Genomic DNA, 24623 nt, shown 5'->3' on the forward strand with positions numbered 1-24623 from the left:
GACTAGTGGGGTACCGCAAGGTTCTGTGCTGGGGCCCCAGCTGTTTACACTGTACATTAATGATTTAGACGAGGGGATTAAATGTAGTATCTCCAAATTTGCGGATGACACCACGTTGGGTGGCAGTGTGAGCTGCGAGGAGGATGCTATGAGGCTGCAGAGTGACTTGGATAGGTTAGGTGAGTGGGCAAATGAATGGCAGATGAAGTATAATGTGGATAAATGTGAGGTTATCCACTTTGGTGGTAAAAACAGAGAGACAGACTATTATCTGAATGGTGACAGATTAGGAAAAGGGAAGGTGCAACGAGACCTGGGTGTCATGGTACATCAGTCATTGAAGGTTGGCATGCAGGTACAGCAGGCGGTTAAGAAAGCAAATGGCATGGCCTTCATAGCGAGGGGATTTGAGTACAGGGGCAGGGAGGTGTTGCTACAGTTGTACAGGGCCTTGGTGAGGCCACACCTGGAGTATTGTGTGCAGTTTTGGTCTCCTAACTTGAGGAAGGACATTCTTGCTATTGAGGGAGTGCAGCGAAGATTCACCAGACTGATTCCCGGGATGGTGGGACTGACCTATCAAGAAAGACTGGATCAACTGGGTTTGTATTCACTGGAGTTCAGAAGAATGAGAGGGGTTTAGACAGGTTAGATGCAGGAAGAATGTTTCCAATGTTGGGGAAGTCCAGAACCAGGGGTCACAGTCTAAGGTTAAGGGGTAAGCCATTTAGGACCGAGATGAGGAGAAACTTCTTCACCCAGAGAGTGGTGAACCTGTGGAATTCTCTACCACAGAAAGTAGTTGAGGCCAATTCACTAAATATATTCAAAAGGGAGTTAGATGAAGTCCTTACTACTCAAGGGATCAAGGGGTATGGCGAGAAAGCAGGAAGGGGGTACTGTAGTTTCATGTTCAGCCATGAACTCATTGAATGGCGGTGCAGGCTAGAAGGGCTGAATGGCCTGCTCCTGCACCTATTTTCTATGTTTCTATGTATGTTTATATTACATACCGACAGTCCGCTCACCCCGGGACATTACATACTGACGGTCCCCTCACCACGGGACATTACATACTGACAATCCCCTCACGCCGGGTCATTACATACTGACAGTCCCCTCAACCACACATTACATACTGACAGTCCCCTCACCCCGGGACATTACATACTGACAGTCCCCTCACCCCGGGACATTACATACTGACAGTCCCCTCACCGCGGGACATTACATACTGACAGTCCCCTCAACCACACATTACATACTGACAGTCCCCTCACCCCGGGACATTACATACTGACAGTCCCCTCACCCCGGGACATTACATACTGACAGTCCCCTCACCCCGGGACATTACATACTGACAGTCCCCTCACCCCGGGACATTACATACTGACGGTCCCCTCACCACGGGACATTACATACTGACAGTCCCCTCAACCAGACATTACATACTGACAGTCCCCTCACGCCGGGTCATTACATACTGACAGACCCCTCAACCAGACATTACATATTGACAGTACCCTCACCCCGGGACATTACACACTGACAGTCCCCTCACCCTGGGACATTATATACTGACAGTCCCCTCACCCAGACATTACATACTGACAGTCCCCTCACCCTGGGACATTACATACTGACAGTCCCCTCACCCTGGGACATTACATATTGACAGTACCCTCACCCCGGGACATTACACACTGACAGTCCCCTCACCCCGGGACATTACACACTGACAGTTCCCTCACCCTGGGACATTACATACTTGACAGTCCCCTCACATCGGGACATTACATACTGACAGTCCCCTCACCCCGGGACATTACATACTGACAGTCCCCTCACCCCGGGACATTACATACTGACAGTCCCTTCAGCCCGAGACATTACAAAATGACAGTCTCCTCACCCAGACATTACATACTGAGAGACTCCTCACCCAGATATTACATATTGAAAGACCTCTCACCTTGGGATATTACATAAAGACATTCCCTTCACCCAGGGCATTACATACTGACAACCCCCTCACCCGGACATTACATACTGACAGTCTCCTCACCGAGACATTGCATACTGACAGTCCCCTCACCCCGGGGCATTACATACAGACAGTCCCCTCACCCAGACATTACATACTGACAGTCTCCTCACCCAGACATTGCATACTGACAGTCCCCTCACCCCGGGCATTACATACTGACAGTCCCCTCACCCCGGGACATTTCATATTGACAGTCCCCTCACCCCGGGACATTACTGACCGACACTCCCCTTACCTAGACATTACATACCGCCATGTCCCCTCACCCAGACATTACATACTGACAGTCCCCTCACCCTTTACATTTCATACTGACAGTCGCCTCACCCAGACGCTACATACTGACAGTTCCCCCAACCAAACTTTAAAAATTGACAGTCCCCTGACCCAGGGGCATTACATACTGACAGTCCTCTCACCCAGAAATTAGATACTGCAATGCCCACTCATCCAGACATTACATACTGACAGTCCCCTCACCCCGGAGCATTACATACTGACAGTCCCCTCATCCAGACATGACATACTGACAGTCCCCTCACCCCGGAGCATTACATACTGACAGTCCCCTCACCCCGGGGCATTACATACTGACAGTCCCCTCATCCCAGACATTACATACTGACCGTCCCCTCATGCAGACATTAGATGTTGTCAGTCCCCTCACCCCAGGACATTACATCCTGTCAGTCTCCTCACCACGGGACATTACATACTGACAGTCCCCTAACACCGAGACATTACATACTGACAATCCCCTCATCCGGGACATTACATACTGACAGTCCCCTCACCCCGGGACATTACATACTGACCGTCCCCTCACCCCGGAGCATTACATACTGACAGTCCCGACCCCAGACATTTCATACTGACAGTCCCCTCACCCCGGGGCTTTACATACTGACAGTCTCCTCATCCCAGACATTTCATACTGACAGTCCCCTCACCCCGGGGAATTACATATAGAAAGTCCTCTCATCCCGGGGCTTTACATATTGACAGTACCCTCACCCTGAGACATGCCATACTGACAGTCCCCTCACCCCGAGACATTACATACTGACAGTCACCTCACCCTGACATTACATACTGAGAATCTCCTCACCCCGGGACATTACATACTGACAGTCCCCTCACCCCGACATTATATCCTGTCAGTCCCCTCACCAAGGGACATTACATACTGACAGTCCCCTGACACCGAGACATTACATACTGACAGTCCCCTCACCCCGGGTCATTACATACTGACAGTCCCCTCACCCCGGGACATTACATACTAACAGCCTTCTCAGCCCGGGACATTACATACTGACAGTCCTCTCACCCCAAACATTACATAATGACAGTCCCTTCAACCTAGAGCATTACATACTGACAGTCCCCTAACCCAGACATTACATACTGACAGTCACCTCACCCTGGGGCATTACATACTGACAGTCCCCTCACATCGGGACATTACATACTGACAATCTCCTCACCCAGACATGACATACTGATAATCTCCTCACCCAGATATTACATACTGAAAGACCTCTCACCTTGGGACATTACATACAGACATTCCCCTCAACCAGGGCTTTACATACTGACAGCCCCCTCACCCAGACATTACTGACTGAAAGTTCCCACCACCAGACATTAAAGACAGACAGTTCCCTCACCCAGGCATTACATACGAACAGTCTCCTCACCCAGACTTTACATACTGACAGTCTCCACACCCAGACATTCCATACTGACAGTCCCCTCACGCCGGGGCATTACATACTGACAGTCCCCTCAAACCTAGACGTTGCATACTCACAGTCTGCTCAACACGGGACATCATACACCAACAGTCCCCTCACCACGGGACATTACATACTGACAATCCCCTCACCCCGGACATTACATACCGACAGTCCCCTCATGCCGGGGCATTACATACTGACAGTCCCCTCACCCCGGGGTATTACATACTGACAGTGACCTCACCCAGACATTACAGACTGACAGTCCCCTCACTCCGACATTAAATACTGACAGTCCGCTCACCCAGACATCACATACTGACAGTCCCCTCATGCAGACATTAGATACTGTCAGTCCCCTCGCATCAGGACATTACATACTGACAGTCTCCTCACCCAGACATTACATAATGAAAGACCTCTCACCTAGGGACATTACATACAGACATTCCCGTCACCCAGGGCATTATATACTGACAGCCCCCTCACCCAGACATTATACACTGAAAGTTCCCACCAGCAGATATTAAAGACAGACAGTTCCCTCACACAGACATTACATACAAACAGTCTCCTCACTCAGACATTACAGACTGACAGTTCCCTCAAGCCGGGTCATTACATACTGACAGTCTCGTCACCCCAGACATTACATACTGACAGTCCCCTCACCACGGGGCATTACATACAGATGGTCCTCTCACCCCGGGACATTACATACTAACAGTCCCCTCACCCTGGGACATTACATATTGACAGTCCCCTCACCCAGACATTACATACAGACAGTCCCCTCACACCGGGACATTACATATTGACAGTCCCCTCACCACAGGACATTAAATACTGATAGTCCCCTCACCTAGACATTACATACCGACATGTCCCCTCACCTAGACATTACATACTGACACTCCCCTCACCTAGACATTACATACCGACATGTCCCCTCACCCAGACATTACATACTGACAGTCCCCTCACCCTGGGACATTACATATTGACAGTCCCCTCACCACAGGACATTAAATACTGACAGTCCCCTCACCTAGACATTACATACTGACACTCCCCTCACCTAGACATTACATACCGACATGTCCCCTCACCCAGATGCTACATACTGACAGTCTCCTCAACCAAATTTTAAATATTGACAGTCCCCTCACCCAGGCGCTACACACTGACAGTTCCCTCAAACAAACTTTAAATATTGACAGTCCCCTGATCCCGGGTCATTACATACTGACAGTCACCTCACCCAGAAATTACATACTGCAATGTCCCCTCATCCAGACATTACATACTGACAGTCCCCTCACCCAGGAGCATTACATACTGACAGTCCCCTCACCCAGGAGCATTACATACTGACAGTCCCGACACCAGACATTTCATACTGACAGTCCCCTCACCCCAGGGCATTACATACTGACAGTCCCCTCAACCCAGACATTACATACTGACAGTACCCTCACCCCAAGACAATACATACTGACAGTACCCTCACCCCAAGACATTACATACTGACAGTCCCCTCACACCGGGACGTTGCATACTCACAGTCTGCTCAACACGGGACATCACACACCAACAGTCCCCTCACCACGGGACATCGAATACTGACAATCCCCTCACCCCGGGACATTACATACCGACAGTCCCCTCATGCCGGGGCATTACATACTGACAGTCCCCTCACCACGGGGCATTACATACTGACAGTGACATCACCCAGACATTACAGACTGACAGTCCCCTCATCCCGACATTAAATACTGACAGTCCCCTCACCCAGACATTACATACTGACCGTCCCCTCATGCAGACATGAGATACTGTCAGTCCCCTCACCCCGGGACATTACATACTGACAGTCCCCTCACCCAGACATTACATACTGACCGTCCCCTCATGCATACATGAGATACTGTCAGTCCCCTCACCATGGGACATTACATATTGACAGTCCCCTAACACCGAGACATTACATACTGACAGTCCCCTCACCCGGGACATTACATACTGACAGTCCCCTCACCCCGGGACATTACATACTGACAGTCCCCTCAGCGCGGGGCATTACATACTGACAGTCCCCTCACGCCAGACATTACACAATGACAGTCCCCTTAACCTGGGGCATTACAAACTGACAGTCCCCTCACACCGGGACATTACATACTGACAGTCCCCTCACACCGGGACATTACATACTGACAGTCCCCTCAGCGCGGGGCATTACATACTGACAGTCCCCTCACGCCAGACATTACACAATGACAGTCCCCTTAACCTGGGGCATTACATACTGACAGTCCCCTAACCCAGGCATTACAAACTGACAGTCCCCTCACACCGGGACATTACATACTGACAGTTCCCTCACATCGGGACATTACATACTGACAGTCTCCTCACCCAGACATTACATATTGAAAGAGCTCTCACCTTGAGACATTACATGCAGACATTCCCGTCACCCAGGGCATTATATACTGACAGCCCCCTCACCCAGGCATTACAGACTGAAAGTTCCCACCACCAGACATTAAAGACAGACAGTTCCCTCACCCAGACATTACATACTAACAGTCTCTTCACTCAGACATTACATACCGACAGTCTCCTCAACCAGACATTACATACTGACAGTTCCCCCACGCCGGAGCATTACATACTGACAGTCTCGTCACCCTGGGACATTACATATTGACAGTCCTCTCAACTCGACATTACATCCTGTCAGTCCCCTCACCATGGGACATTACATACTGACAGTCCCCTAACACCTAGACATTACAAACTGACAGTCCCCTCACCCAGACATTACATACAGACAGTACCCTCACCCTGGGACATTAAATACTGACAGTCCCCTCACCCTGGGACATTACATATTGACAGTCCCCTCACCCCGGGACATTACATACCGACACTCCCCTCAGCTAGACATTACATACCGCCATGTCCCCTCACCCAGACATTACATACTGACAGTCTCCTCACCCCGGAACATTACATACCGACACTCCCCTCAGCGAGACATTACATACCGCCATGTCCCCTCACCCAGACAATACATACTGACAGTCTCCTCACCCCGAGACATTACATACTGACAGTCCCCTCACACCGGTAGGTTGCATACTCACAGTCTGCTCAACACGGGACATCACACACCAACAGTCCCCTCACTACGGGACATCGAATACTGACAATCCCCTCACCCCAGGACATTACATACCGACAGTCCTCTCATGCCGGGGCATTTCATACTGACAGTCCCCTCACCCCGGGACATTACATACTGACAGTGACCTCACCCAGACATTACAGAATGACAGTCCCCTCAACCCGACATTAAATACTGACAGTCCCCTCACCCAGACATTACATACTGACAGTACCCTCACCATGGGACATTACATACTGACAGTACCCCAATACCGAGACATGACATACTGACAGTCCCCTCACCCGGGACATTAAATATTGACAGTCCCCTCACCCTGACATTGCATACAGAGAATCTCCTCACCCCGGGACATTACATACTGACAGTCCCCTCACCCGGGACATTAAATATTGACAGTCCCCTCACCCTGACATTGCATACAGAGAATCTCCTCACCCCGGGACATTACATAATGACAGTCCCCTCACCCCGGGACATTACATACTGACAGTCCCCTTAACCTGGGGCATTACATACTGACAGTCCCCTCACCCAGACATAACATACAGTCAATCCCCTCACCCCGACATTACATCCTGTCAGTCCCCTCACCACGGGACATTACATACTGATAGTCCCCTAACACCGAGACATTACATACTGACAGTCCCCTCACCCAGACATAACATACAGTCAATCCCCTCACCCCGACATTACATACTGATAGTCCCCTAACACCGAGACATTACATACTGACAGTCCCCTCACCACGGGACATTACATACTGACAGTCCCCTAACACCGAGACATTACATACCGACAGTCCCCTCACCCTGACATTGCATACTGAGAATCTCCTCACCGCGGGACATTACATACTGAGAGTCCCCTCACCCTGGGACATTAAACACTGACAGTCCCCTCACCCCGGGACATTACGTACTGACAGTCCCCTCACCCTGGGACATTAAACACTGACAGTCCCCTCACCCTGGGACATTACATACTGACAGTCCCCTCAGCCCGTGGCATTACATACTGACAGTCCACTCACATCGGGACATTACATACTGACAGTTCCCTCACGCCGGGGCATTACATACTGACAGTCTCGTCACCCTGGGACATTACATATTGACAGTCCCCTCACCCCGGCACATTAAATACTGAAAGTCCCCTCAACCCGGGGCATTACATACTGACAGTCCTCTAACCCCGGGACATTACATACTGACAGTCCCCTCACCCTGGGACATTACATATTGACAGTCCCCTCACCCAAACATTACATACAGACAGTCCCCTCACGCCGGGACATTATATACCGACAGTCCCCTCATGCCGGGGCATTACATACTGACAGTCCCCTCACCCCGGGGCATTACATACTGACAGTGACCTCACCCAGACATTACAGACTGACAGTACCCTCACCCCGACATTAAATACTGACAGTCCCCTCACCCAGACATTACTTACTGACTGTCCCCTCATGCAGACATGAGATATTGTCAGTCCCCTCACCCCTGGACATTACATCCTGTCAGTCCACTCAGCACGGGACATTACATACTGACAGTCCTCTAACACCGAGACGTTACATACTGACCGTCCCCTCACCCCGGGGCATTACATACTGACAGTCCCCTCACCCTGGGACATTACATATTGACAGTCCCCTCACCCCGGGACATTACATAAAGACAGTCACCTCACGCCGGGACATTACATACTGACAGTCCCCTCACCCTTTACATTTCATACTGAAAGCCCCCTCACCCAGACGCTACATACTTACTGTCATGTATTCAAGCAGCATTGTAACCCATGTATAAACTGACCTAAGTTGTACATCGTGAGAACACTGACCACTAGGTGGGAGACACTCCTAACCTGGACCTTCAGGTATAAAAGGGGAAGCTCCACCCACCTTCATCACTTGAGTGCTAAGGAATAAAGGAAGGTCACAGACTGACCTTCTCTCAAGCATGGGCCTCGTGTGCATTTATACTGTGCAGTAAAGACATATCAATGGCGACAAGAAACTGGGATTTAAACCACGCGAGCATGGCCACTAGCAGAACAGACGAGAGGTACTGTGTTAAGGAATGGTTGGGACAGAGATTCAACATTGTTAAAGCAGCACACAATTTTCCAGGCAGACAAGGGCAGTCAGGCATGCCCCAACATGTAGTCGAACCCAGAGGGTGAGTTCAACAGAGACAATGGCAAGCTGAACAGCGATTCACGCCATTGCAAGGGACAATGCGGCCAGTAATGGGGCCATCAACACCTGTTAATGGTGCACTCAAGGACAATAACAGGGGCAGTCAGGGACGATAGACTGGCAAGGGACCTATTGTTTCAAACCGCAACTCATGCTGGAGGCGTGGAGGCATACATTCAGCTGGAGTTTGCAGAGATGAGCAAAATACCTGCAGAAATTGCAGAAATGGACACTGGGGAAAATCGCTGGAAGCTGAAGTTCAGCGAGTTCATGTGGAGCACGTATACAGTTCATACACCAGGACGCCACCGATAATGATGGTGTCCCTCAATGGCATCCCTGTATCAATGGAGTTAGACACGGGTGCCAGCCAGTCCCTGATGGGTATCAAACAGTTCGAAAAGTTGTGGGCATCCAAGGCCAGGAGGCCAAAATTATCGCCGATTGACGCATAGCTACGGACTTACACAAAGCAGATCATTCCAGTGCTAGGCAGCGCCACGGTAGTCATGACCCACAAAGATTCGGAGAACAGGTTGCCACTCTGGATTGTCCCAGGGGACGGTCCCGCACTACTGGGGAGGAGTTGGCTTGCTGTCATGAACTGGAAATGGGGCGATGTCAATGCAATTTCCTCTGTGGAGCGAGTATCATGCTCACAGGTCCTGGACAAATTTGATTCATTATTTCAACCCGGCATTGGCACTTTCATGGGGGCCAAGGTAGTGATTCACATAAACCCGGACGCCAGACCAGTACACCACAAGGCCAAAGCGGTGCCGTACGTGAAGCGGGAAAAGGTAGAAGGTGAATTGGACCGCCTGATGAGGGAAGGCATCATCTCGCCAGTCGAATTCAGTGACTGGGCGAGCCCGATTGTGCCGGTGCTCAAGGCAGATGGGTCGGTCAGGATATGTTGTGATTACAAGGCCACCATCAATCGGGTGTCACTCCAAGACCAGTACCCGCTACCGAGAGCGGAGGACTTCTTTGCGACGCTATCCGGTGGCAAACTTTTTTCAAAATTGGACCTGTCCTCAGCTTACATGACCCAGGAGCTGGCGAGTGAGTCGAAGAAGCTGACCACCATCAAGACACACAAGGGGTTGTTTGAGTACAACAGATGTCCGTTCGGGATTCGCTCAGCCGCCGCGATCTTCCAACGAAATATGGAAAGCCTCTTCAAGTCGATTCCAGGGATAGTGGTTTTTCAGGACGACATCCTCATTACGGGTTACGATACTGAAGAACACCTCCACAACCTGGAGGAGGTGCTACGCAGACTGGACCGGGTAGGTCTGCGACTGAAAAAGGCGAAGTGCGTCTTCCTAGCTCCAGAGGTAGAATTCCTGGGGATGAGGGTAGCAGCAGACGGGATCAGCCCTACTGCATCCAAGACGGAAGCGATCCAGAGAGCACCCAGACCCCGTAACACGACGGAGCTGCGTTCGTTCCTGGGGCTCCTGAACTATTTTGGAAACTTCCTTCCCAAATTGAGCACGCTGCTAGAGCCGCTACACGTGCTCCTACGCAAAGGTCGCGAATGGGTCTGGGGGGACAGCCAGGAAAGGGCTTTTAATAGAGAACGCAATTTGTTATGTTCCAACAATCTGTTAACGCTATATGACCCATGTAAGAAACTTGTGTTAACGTGCGATGCGTCATCCTATGGTGTCGGGTGTGTGTTGCGGCATGTCAATGCCAAGGGTCAGTTACAGCCGGTAGCTTATGCTTCCAGGAGTCTGTTCCAGGCAGAAAGGGGCTACGGGGTGGTAGAAAAGGAGGCGCTCGCATGTGTATATGCGGTAAAGAAAATGCACCAGTACCTGTTTGGCAGGAAATTTGAGCTGGAGACAGATCACAAACCACTAACGTCCCTTTTGGCCGACAACAAGGCCAAAATGCAAACGCATCGGCCCGCATACAGAGGTGGGCACTCACGTTAGCTGCCTATGACTACACAATTCGGCACAGACCGGGCACCGAAAACTGCGCCGATGCACTCAGCAGGCTCCCACTAGCCACCACTGAGGGGGCTACCGAGCATGGTGCTGAGATGGTCATGGCTGTTGAAGCTTTCGGAAGCAAAGGCTCACCCGTGACAGCCCGTCAGATTAAAGTCTGGACAAATAGAGACCCGCTATTGTCTCTAGTCAAGAAATGTGTCCTGAATGGGGACTGGGCAGCCACGTACAGGGCATGCCCTGAGAAATTTAAACCATTTCACAGGCGCAAGGATGAACTCTCGATTCAGGCCGATTGCCTACTGTGGGGAAACCGCGTAGTCATGCCCTAGATGGGCAGAGAGGTGTTCATCAGAGAACTCCACAATGGGCACCCGGGCATTGTCACGATGAAGGCAATTGCCAGGTTACACGTTTGGTGGCCAGGGATAGACGCAGATCTGGAACTTTGTGTTCGCAGGTGCAACACGTGTGCCCAGCTGGGCCATGCGCCCAGGGAAACCCCCCTTAGCCCCTGGCCATGGCCCGCCAAGCCTTGGTCACGCATCCATGTGGACTACGCAGGTCCTTTCATGGGGAAAATGTTTTTGGTTGTAGTAGACGCCTACTCCAAATGGATCGAGTGTGACATTTTAAATTCAAGCACATCCTCTGCCACGGTAGAAAGTCTATGGGCAATGTTCGCCGCCCACGGTCTACCGGACATCTTGGTCAGCGACAATAGCCCGTGCTTCACAAGCACTGAATTCCAGGACTTCATGGCAGGCAATGGAATTAACCATGTTAGAACGGCACCGTTCAAACCGGCCTCAAACGGCCAGGCAGAACGAGCAGTGCAGATAATCAAACAGGGGATGCTCAGATTCCAAGGGGGTTCCCTACAAACACGCTTATCACGCCTCCTGTTGGCCTATAGATCCCGACCACACTCGCTCACAGGGGTTCCACCCGCAGAGCTACTAATGAAAAGGACGCTCAAAACCCGATTATCCCTTATACACCCCACCATGAAAGAAATTGTTGAGAGCAGGCGCCAGTCACAATATCACTACCATGACAGGAATGCGAGGGCGCGATGTATTGATGTAAATGATCCTGTTTTTGTCCTCAACTACGCTGCAGGGCCCAAATGGCTCGCAGGCACTGTGGTTGCCAAAGAGGGAAATAGGATTCTGGTAGTTAAACTTACCAATGGACAAATCTGCCGCAAACATGTGGATCAAACAAAAAGGAGGTTCAGCAACCCCATAGAAGAAGCAGAGGAAGAACACGATATAGAGTTCACTCCACCACAGGTGACCGAACACCGGAACCAAAGGGAGGAGAGCCCAGTCACTGTGGGCAGTCCGGACAGGCCTGAGGCACAGCAAACAGCAGACACTCAGGCCAGCGCCCAACAACCGGAGCCCCAACTCAGGCGCTCTACAAGGGAGCGTAAACCACCAGAGAGACTCAACCTGTGATCCCAATAAGACTTTGGGGGGGGGAGGTGATGTCATGTATTCAAGCAGCATTGTAACCCATGTATAAACTGACCTAAGTTGTACACCGTGAGAACACTGACCACTAGGTGGGAGACACTCCTAACCTGGATCTTCAGGTATAAAAGGGGAAGCTCCACCCACCTTCATCACTTGAGTGCTAAGGAATAAAGGAAGGTCACAGACTGACCTTCCCTCAAGCATGGGCCTCGTGTGCATTTATACTGTGTAGTAAGGACGTATCACTGACAGTTCCCTCAACCAAACTTTAAATATTGACAGTCCCCTGACCCCGGGGCATTACATACTGACAGTCCCCTCACCCCAGGGCATTACATACGGACAGTCCCTACCCCCCGAGCATTACATACTGACAGTCCCCTCACCCCAGACATTACATTATGACAGTCCCCTCACCCCGGGGCATTACATACTGACAGTATCCTCATCCACAGACATTACATACTGACAGTCCCCTCACAGCGGGACGTTGCATACTCACAGTCTGCTCAACACGGGACATCACACACCTACAGTCCCCTCACCACGGGACATCGAATACTGACAATCCCCTCACCTCGGGACATTACATACTGACAGTCCCCTCACCCCGGGACATTACATACTGACAGTCCCCTCACCGCAGAAATTACATAATGACAGTCCCCTAAACCTGGGGCATTACATACTGACGGTCCCCTAACCCAGACATTACATACTGACAGTCCCCTTAACCTGGGGCATTACATACTGACAGTCCCCTCACATCGGGACATTACATACTGACAGTCCCCTTACATCGGGACATTACATACTGACAGTCTCCTCACCCAGACATTACAGACTGAAAGACCTCTCACCTTGAAACATTACATACAGACATTCCCGTCACCGAGGGCATTACATACTGACAGCCCCCTCACCCAGACATTACAGTCTGAAAGTTCCCACCACCAGACAATAAAGACAGACAGTTCCATCACCCAAACATTACATACTAACGGTCTCCTCACTCAGACATTATATACCGACAGTCTCCTCATCCAGACATTACATACTGACAGTTCCCTCACGCCAGGGCATTACATACTGACAGTCTCGTCACCCTGGGACATTACATATTGACAGTCTCCTCACCCCGGGACATTACATACTGACAGTCCCCTCACCCAGATATTACATACTGACAGTCGCCTCACCCCAGGACATTACATACTGACAGCCCCCTCACCCCGGGTATTACATACAGACAGTCCTCTCACCCCGGGACATTACATACTGACAGTCCCCTCACCCAGATATTACATACTGACAGTCGCCTCACCCCAGGACATTACATACTGACAGCCCCCTCACCCCGGGTATTACATACAGACAGTCCTCTCACCCCGGGACATTACATACTGACAGTCCCCTCACCCAGATATTACATACTGACAGTCGCCTCACCCCGGGACATTACATACTGACAGTCTCCTCACTCAGACATTACATACCGACAGTCTCCTCACCCAGACATTAAATACTGACAGTCCCCTCACCCAGACATTACTTACTGACTGTCCCCTCATGCAGACATTAGATATTGTCAGTCCCCTCACCCCTGGACATTACATCCTGTCAGTCCACTCAGCACGGGGCATTACATACTGACAGTCCCCTCACCCCGGGACATTACATAAAGACAGTCACCTCACGCCGGGACATTACATACTGACAGTCCCCTCACCCTTTACATTTCATACTGAAAGCTCCCTCACCCAGACGCTACATACTTACTGTCATGTATTCAAGCAGCATTGTAACCCATGTATAAACTGACCTAAGTTGTACACCGTGAGAACACTGACCACTAGGTGGGAGACACTCCTAACCTGGACCTTCAGGTATAAAAGGGGAAGCTCCACCCACCTTCATCACTTGAGTGCTAAGGAATAAAGGAAGGTCACAGACTGACCTTCTCTCAAGCATGGGCCTCGTGTGCATTTATACTGTGCAGTAAAGACATATCAATGGCGACAAGAAACTGGGATTTAAACCACGCGAGCATGGCCACTAGCAGAACAGACGAGAGGTACTGTGTTAAGGAATGGTTGGGACAGAGATTCAACATTGTTAAAGCAGCACACAATTTTCCAGGCAGACAAGGGCAGTCAGGCATGCCCCAACATGTAGTCGAACCCAGAGGGTGAGTTCAACAGAGACAATGGCAAGCTGAACAGCGATTCACGCCATTGCAAGGGACAATGCGGCCAGTAATGGGGCCATCAACACCTGTTAATGGTGCACTCAAGGACAATAACAGGGGCAGTCAGGGACGATAGACTGGCAAGGGACCTATTGTTTCAAACCGCAACTCATGCTGGAGGCGTGGAGGCATACATTCAGCTGGAGTTTGCAGAGATGAGCAAAATACCTGCAGAAATGGACACTGGGGAAAATCGCTGGAAGCTGAAGTTCAGCGAGTTCATGTGGAGCATGTATACAGTTCATACACCAGGACGCCACCGATAATGATGGTGCCCCTCAATGGCATCCCTGTATCAATGGAGCTAGACACGGGGGCCAGCCAGTCCCTGATGGGTATCAAACAGTTCGAAAAGTTGTGGGTATCCAAGGCCAGGAGGCCAAAATTATCGCCGATTGACGCATAGCTACGGACTTACACAAAGCAGATCATTCCGGTGCTAGGCAGCGCCACGGTAGTCATGACCCACAAAGATTCGGAGAACAGGTTGCCACTCTGGATTGTCCCAGGGGACGGTCCCGCACTACTGGGGAGGAGTTGGCTTGCTGTCATGAACTGGAAATGGGGCGATGTCAATGCAATTTCCTCTGTGGAGCGAGTATCATGCTCACAGGTCCTGGACAAATTTGACTCATTATTTCAACCCGGCATTGGCACTTTCATGGGGGCCAAGTTAGTGATTCACATAAACCCGGACGCCAGACCAGTACACCACAAGGCCAGAGCGATGCCGTACATGAAGCGGGAAAAGGTAGAAGGTGAATTGGACCGCCTGCTGGGGGAAGGCATCATCTCGCCAGTCGAATTCAGTGACTGGGCGAGCCCGATTGTGCCGGTGCTCAAGGCAGATGGGTCGGTCAGGATATGTGGCGATTACAAGGCCACCATCAATCGGGTGTCACTCCAAGACCAGTACCCGCTACCGAGAGCGGAGGACTTCTTTGCGACGCTATCCGGTGGCAAACTTTTTTCAAAATTGGACCTGTCCTCAGCTTACATGACCCAGGAGCTGGCGAGTGAGTCGAAGAAGCTGACCACCATCAAGGCACACAAGGGGTTGTTTGAGTACAACAGATGTCCGTTCGGGATTCGCTCAGCCACCGCGATCTTCCAACGAAATATGGAAAGCCTCTTCAAGTCGATTCCAGGGATTTCAGGACGACATCCTCATTACGGGTTACGCTACTGAAGAACACCTCCACAACCTGGAGGAGGTGCTACGCAGACTGGACCGGGTAGGTCTGCGACTGAAAAAGGCGAAGTGCGTCTTCCTAGCTCCAGAGGTAGAATTCCTGGGGATGAGGGTAGCAGCAGACGGGATCAGCCCTACTGCATCCAAGACGGAAGCGATCCAGAGAGCACCCAGACCCCGTAACACGTCAGAGCTGCGTTCGTTCCTGGGGCTCCTGAACTATTTTGGAAACTTTCTTCCCAAATTGAGCATGCTGCTAGAGCTGCTACACGTGCTCCTACGCAAAGGTCGCGAATGGGTCTGGGGGGACAGCCAGGAAAGGGCTTTTAATAGAGCACGCAATTTGTTATGTTCCAACACTCTGTTAACACTATACGACCCATGTGAGAAACTTGTGTTAATGTGCGATGCGTCGTCCTATGGTGTCGGGTGTGTGTTGCAGCATGTCAATGCCTAGGGTCAGTTACAGCCGGTAGCTTTTGCCTCCAGGAGTCTGTTCCAGGCAGAAAGGGGCTACGGGATGGTAGAAAAGGAGGCGCTCGCATGTGTATATGCGGTAAAGAAAATGCACCAGTACCTGTTTGGCAGGAAATTTGAGCTGGAGACAGATCACAAACCCCTAACGTCCCTTTTGGCCGACAACAAGGCCATAAGTGCAAACGCATCGGCCCGCATACAGAGGTGGGCACTCACGTTAGCTGCCTATGACTACACAATTCGGCACAGACCGGGCACCGAAAACTGTGCCGATGCACTCAGCAGGCTCCCACTAGCCACCACTGCGGGGGCTACCGAGCATGGTGCTGAGATGGTCATGGCTGTTGAAGCTTTCGGAAGCGAAGGCTCACCCGTGACAGCCCGTCAGATTAAAGTCTGGACAAATAGAGACCCGCTATTGTCTCCAGTCAAGAAATGTGTCCTGAATGGGGACTGGGCAGCCACGTACAGGGCATGCCCTGAGAAATTTAAACCATTTCACAGGCGCAAGGATGAACTCTCGATTCAGGCCGATTGCCTACTGTGGGGAAACCGCGTAGTCATGCCCTAGATGGGCAGAGAGGTGTTCATCAGAGAACTCCACAATGGGCACCCGGGCATTGTCACGATGAAGGCAATTGCCAGGTGGCCAGTGATAGACGCAGATCTGGAACTTTGTGTTCGCAGGTGCAACATGTGTGCCCAGCTGGGCCATGCGCCCAGGGAAGCCCCCCTTAGCCCCTGGCCATGGCCCGCCAAGCCTTGGTCATGCATCCATGTGGACTACACAGGTCCTTTCATGGGGAAAATGTTTTTGGTTGTAGTAGACGCCTACTCCAAGTGTGACATTTTAAATTCAAGCACATCCTCTGCCACGGTAGAAAGTCTATGGGCAATGTTCGCCGCCCACGGTCTACCGGACATCTTGGTCAGCGACAATAGCCCGTGCTTCACAAGCACTGAATTCCAGGACTTCATGGCAGGCAATGGAATTAACCATGTTAGAATGGCACCGTTCAAGCCGGCCTCAAACAGCCAGGCAGAACGAGCAGTGCAGATAATCAAACAGGGGATGCTCAGATTCCAAGGGGGTTCCCTACAAACACGCTTATCACGCCTCCTGTTGGCCTATAGATCCCGACCACACTCGCTCACAGGGGTTCCACCCGCAGAGCTACTAATGAAAAGGACGCTCAAAACCCGATTATCCCTTATACACCCCACCATGAAAGAAATTGTCGAGAGCAGGCGCCAGTCACAATATCACTACCATGAAAGGAATGCGAGGGCGCGATGTATTGATGTAACTGATCCTGTTTTTGTCCTCAACTACGCTGCAGGGCCCAAATGGCTCGCAGGCACTGTGATTGCCAAAGAGGGAAATAGGATTCTGGTAGTTAAACTTACCAATGGACAAATCTGCCGCAAACATGTGGATCAAACAAAAAGGAGGTTCAGCAACCCCATAGAAGAAGCAGAGGAAGAACACAATATAGAGTTCATTCCACCACAGGTGACAGAACACCGGAACCAAAGGGAGGAGAGCCCAGTCACTGTGGGCAGTCCGGACAGGCCTGAGGCACTGCAAACAGCAGACACTCAGGCCAGCGCCCAACAACCGGAGCCCCAACTCAGGCGCTCTACAAGGGAGCGTAAACCACCAGAGAGACTTAACCTGTGATCCCAATAAGACTTTGGGGAGGGGAGGTGATGTCATGTATTCAACCAGCATTGTAACCCATGTATAAACTGACCTAAGTTGTACACCGTGAGAACACTGACCACTAGGTGGGAGACACTCCGAATCTGGACCTTCAGGTATAAAAGGGGAAGCTCCACCCACCTTCATCACTTGAGTGCTAAGGAATAAAGGAAGGTCACAGACTGACCTTCTCTCAAGCATGGGCCTCGTGTGCATTTATACTGTGTAGTAAGGACGTATCACTTACAGTCTCCTCACCCAGACATTACATATTGACAGTCCCCTCACCCCAGGGCATTACATACTGACAGTCCCCTCACCCCAGGGCATTACATACGGACAGACCCTACCCCCCGGGGCATTACATACTGACAGTACCCTCACCCCAGACATTACATACTGACAGTCCCCTCACCCCGGGGCATTACATACTGACAGTACCCTCATCCACAGACATTACATACTGACAGTCCCCTCACACCGGGACATTTCATACTCACAGTCTGCTCAACACGGGACATCACACACCAACAGTCCCCTCACCACGGGACATCGAATACTGACAATCCCCTCACCCCGGGACATTACATACCGACAGTCCCCTCATGCCGGGACATCGAATACTGACAGGCCCCTCACCCCGGGGCATTACATACTGACAGTCCCCTCACCCTGTACATTTCATACTGACAGTACTCTCACCACGGGACATTACATACTGACAGTCCCCTAACACCGAGACATTACATACTGACAGTCCCCTCACCCGGGACATTACATACTGACAGTCCCCTCACCCTGACATTGCATACTGAGAATGTCTTCACCCCCGGGACATTACATACTGACAGTCCCCTCACCCCGGGACGTTACATACTGACAGTCCGCTCACCGCAGACATTACATAATGACAGTCCCCTTAACCTGGGGCATTACATACTGACAGTCCCCTAACTCAGACATTACATACTGACAGTCCCCTTAACCTGGGGCATTACATACTGACAGTCCCCTCACACCGGGACATTACATAGTGACAGTTCCCTCACATCGGGACATGACATACTGACAGTCTCCTCACCCAGACATTACATACTGAAAGACCTCTCACCTTGAAACATTACATACAGACATTCCCATCACCCAGGGCATTACATACTGACAGCCCCCTCACCCAGACATTACTTACTGACTGTCCCCTCATGCAGACATTAGATATTGTCAGTCCCCTCACCCCTGGACATTACATCCTGTCAGTCCACTCAGCACGGGGCATTACATACTGACAGTCCCCTCACCCTGGGACATTACATATTGACAGTCCCCTCACCCCGGGACATTACATAAAGACAGTCACCTCACGCCGGGACATTACATACTGACAGTCCCCTCACCCTTTACATTTCATACTGAAAGCTCCCTCACCCAGACGCTACATACTTACTGTCATGTATTCAAGCAGCATTGTAACCCATGTATAAACTGACCTAAGTTGTACACCGTGAGAACACTGACCACTAGGTGGGAGACACTCCTAACCTGGACCTTCAGGTATAAAAGGGGAAGCTCCACCCACCTTCATCACTTGAGTGCTAAGGAATAAAGGAAGGTCACAGACTGACCTTCTCTCAAGCATGGGCCTCGTGTGCATTTATACTGTGCAGTAAAGACATATCAATGGCGACAAGAAACTGGGATTTAAACCACGCGAGCATGGCCACAAGCAGAACAGACGAGAGGTACTGTGTTAAGGAATGGTTGGGACAGAGATTCAACATTGTTAAAGCAGCACACAATTTTCCAGGCAGACAAGGGCAGTCAGGCATGCCCCAACATGTAGTCGAACCCAGAGGGTGAGTTCAACAGAGACAATGGCAAGCTGAACAGCGATTCACGCCATTGCAAGGGACAATGCGGCCAGTAATGGGGCCATCAACACCTGTTAATGGTGCACTCAAGGACAATAACAGGGGCAGTCAGGGACGATAGACTGGCAAGGGACCTATTGTTTCAAACCGCAACTCATGCTGGAGGCATGGAGGCATACATTCAGCTGGAGTTTGCAGAGATGAGCAAAATACCTGCAGAAATGGACACTGGGGAAAATCGCTGGAAGCTGAAGTTCAGCGAGTTCATGTGGAGCACGTATACAGTTCATACACCAGGACGCCACCGATAATGATGGTGCCCCTCAATGGCATCCCTGTATCAATGGAGCTAGACACGGGGGCCAGCCAGTCCCTGATGGGTATCAAACAGTTCGAAAAGTTGTGGGTATCCAAGGCCAGGAGGCCAAAATTATCGCCGATTGACGCATAGCTACGGACTTACACAAAGCAGATCATTCCAGTGCTAGGCAGCGCCACGGTAGTCATGACCCACAAAGATTCGGAGAACAGGTTGCCACTCTGGATTGTCCAAGGGGACGGTCCCGCACTACTGGGGAGGACTTGGCTTGCTGTCATGAACTGGAAATGGGGCGATGTCAATGCAATTTCCTCTGTGGAGCGAGTATCATGCTCACAGGTCCTGGACAAATTTGACTCATTATTTCAACCCGGCATTGGCACTTTCATGGGGGCCAAGGTAGTGATTCACATAAACCCGGACGCCAGACCAGTACACCACAAGGCCAGAGCGGTGCCGTACATGAAGCGGGAAAAGGTAGAAGGTGAATTGGACCGCCTGCTGGGGGAAGGCATCATCTCGCCAGTCGAATTCAGTGACTGGGCGAGCCCGATTGTGCCGGTGCTCAAGGCAGATGGGTCGGTCAGGATATGTGGCGATTACAAGGCCACCATCAATCGGGTGTCACTCCAAGACCAGTACCCGCTACCGAGAGCGGAGGACTTCTTTGCGACGCTATCCGGTGGCAAACTTTTTTCAAAATTGGACCTGTCCTCAGCTTACATGACCCAGGAGCTGGCGAGTGAGTCGAAGAAGCTGACCACCATCAAGGCACACAAGGGGTTGTTTGAGTACAACAGATGTCCGTTCGGGATTCGCTCAGCCGCCGCGATCTTCCAACGAAATATGGAAAGCCTCTTCAAGTCGATTCCAGGGATAGTGGTTTTTCAGGACGACATCCTCATTACGGGTTACGCTACTGAAGAACACCTCCACAACCTGGAGGAGGTGCTACGCAGACTGGACCGGGTAGGTCTGCGACTGAAAAAGGCGAAGTGCGTCTTCCTAGCTCCAGAGGTAGAATTCCTGGGGATGAGGGTAGCAGCAGACGGGATCAGCCCTACTGCATCCAAGACGGAAGCGATCCAGAGAGCACCCAGACCCCGTAACACGTCAGAGCTGCGTTCGTTCCTGGGGCTGCTGAACTATTTTGGAAACTTTCTTCCCAAATTGAGCATGCTGCTAGAGCTGCTACACGTGCTCCTACGCAAAGGTCGCGAATGGGTCTGGGGGGACAGCCAGGAAAGGGCTTTTAATAGAGCACGCAATTTGTTATGTTCCAACACTCTGTTAACACTATACGACCCATGTGAGAAACTTGTGTTAATGTGCGATGCGTCGTCCTATGGTGTCGGGTGTGTGTTGCAGCATGTCAATGCCTCGGGTCAGTTACAGCCGGTAGCTTTTGCCTCCAGGAGTCTGTTCCAGGCAGAAAGGGGCTACGGGATGGTAGAAAAGGAGGCGCTCGCATGTGTATATGCGGTAAAGAAAATGCACCAGTACCTGTTTGGCAGGAAATTTGAGCTGGAGACAGATCACAAACCCCTAACGTCCCTTTTGGCCGACAACAAGGCCATAAGTGCAAACGCATCGGCCCGCATACAGAGGTGGGCACTCACGTTAGCTGCCTATGACTACACAATTCGGCACAGACCGGGCACCGAAAACTGTGCCGATGCACTCAGCAGGCTCCCACTAGCCACCACTGCGGGGGCTACCGAGCATGGTGCTGAGATGGTCATGGCTGTTGAAGCTTTCGGAAGCGAAGGCTCACCCGTGACAGCCCGTCAGATTAAAGTCTGGACAAATAGAGACCCGCTATTGTCTCCAGTCAAGAAATGTGTCCTGAATGGGGACTGGGCAGCCACGTACAGGGCATGCCCTGAGAAATTTAAACCATTTCACAGGCGCAAGGATGAACTCTCGATTCAGGCCGATTGCCTACTGTGGGGAAACCGCGTAGTCATGCCCTAGATGGGCAGAGAGGTGTTCATCAGAGAACTCCACAATGGGCACCCGGGCATTGTCACGATGAAGGCAATTGCCAGGTGGCCAGTGATAGACGCAGATCTGGAACTTTGTGTTCGCAGGTGCAACATGTGTGCCCAGCTGGGCCATGCGCCCAGGGAAGCCCCCCTTAGCCCCTGGCCATGGCCCGCCAAGCCTTGGTCATGCATCCATGTGGACTACACAGGTCCTTTCATGGGGAAAATGTTTTTGGTTGTAGTAGACGCCTACTCCAAGTGTGACATTTTAAATTCAAGCACATCCTCTGCCACGGTAGAAAGTCTATGGGCAATGTTCGCCGCCCACGGTCTACCGGACATCTTGGTCAGCGACAATAGCCCGTGCTTCACAAGCACTGAATTCCAGGACTTCATGGCAGGCAATGGAATTAACCATGTTAGAATGGCACCGTTCAAGCCGGCCTCAAACAGCCAGGCAGAACGAGCAGTGCAGATAATCAAACAGGGGATGCTCAGATTCCAAGGGGGTTCCCTACAAACACGCTTATCACGCCTCCTGTTGGCCTATAGATCCCGACCACACTCGCTCACAGGGGTTCCACCCGCAGAGCTACTAATGAAAAGGACGCTCAAAACCCGATTATCCCTTATACACCCCACCATGAAAGAAATTGTCGAGAGCAGGCGCCAGTCACAATATCACTACCATGAAAGGAATGCGAGGGCGCGATGTATTGATGTAACTGATCCTGTTTTTGTCCTCAACTACGCTGCAGGGCCCAAATGGCTCGCAGGCACTGTGATTGCCAAAGAGGGAAATAGGATTCTGGTAGTTAAACTTACCAATGGACAAATCTGCCGCAAACATGTGGATCAAACAAAAAGGAGGTTCAGCAACCCCATAGAAGAAGCAGAGGAAGAACACAATATAGAGTTCATTCCACCACAGGTGACAGAACACCGGAACCAAAGGGAGGAGAGCCCAGTCACTGTGGGCAGTCCGGACAGGCCTGAGGCACTGCAAACAGCAGACACTCAGGCCAGCGCCCAACAACCGGAGCCCCAACTCAGGCGCTCTACAAGGGAGCGTAAACCACCAGAGAGACTTAACCTGTGATCCCAATAAGACTTTGGGGAGGGGAGGTGATGTCATGTATTCAACCAGCATTGTAACCCATGTATAAACTGACCTAAGTTGTACACCGTGAGAACACTGACCACTAGGTGGGAGACACTCCGAATCTGGACCTTCAGGTATAAAAGGGGAAGCTCCACCCACCTTCATCACTTGAGTGCTAAGGAATAAAGGAAGGTCACAGACTGACCTTCTCTCAAGCATGGGCCTCGTGTGCATTTATACTGTGTAGTAAGGACGTATCACTTACAGTCTCCTCACCCAGACATTACATATTGACAGTCCCCTCACCCCAGGGCATTACATACTGACAGTCCCCTCACCCCAGGGCATTACATACGGACAGACCCTACCCCCCGGGGCATTACATACTGACAGTACCCTCACCCCAGACATTACATACTGACAGTCCCCTCACCCCGGGGCATTACATACTGACAGTACCCTCATCCACAGACATTACATACTGACAGTCCCCTCACACCGGGACATTTCATACTCACAGTCTGCTCAACACGGGACATCACACACCAACAGTCCCCTCACCACGGGACATCGAATACTGACAATCCCCTCACCCCGGGACATTACATACCGACAGTCCCCTCATGCCGGGACATCGAATACTGACAGGCCCCTCACCCCGGGGCATTACATACTGACAGTCCCCTCACCCTGTACATTTCATACTGACAGTACTCTCACCACGGGACATTACATACTGACAGTCCCCTAACACCGAGACATTACATACTGACAGTCCCCTCACCCGGGACATTACATACTGACAGTCCCCTCACCCTGACATTGCATACTGAGAATGTCTTCACCCCCGGGACATTACATACTGACAGTCCCCTCACCCCGGGACGTTACATACTGACAGTCCGCTCACCACGGGACATTACATACTGACAGTCCCCTAACACCGAGACATTACATACTGACAGTCCCCTCACCCGGGACATTACATACTGACAGTCCCCTCACCCTGACATTGCATACTGAGAATGTCTTCACCCCCGGGACATTACATACTGACAGTCCCCTCACCCTGTACATTTCATACTGACAGT

This window comes from Pristiophorus japonicus, chromosome 6 (genome assembly GCF_044704955.1).
Source record: "Pristiophorus japonicus isolate sPriJap1 chromosome 6, sPriJap1.hap1, whole genome shotgun sequence".
Lineage (NCBI taxonomy): Eukaryota > Metazoa > Chordata > Chondrichthyes > Pristiophoridae > Pristiophorus > Pristiophorus japonicus.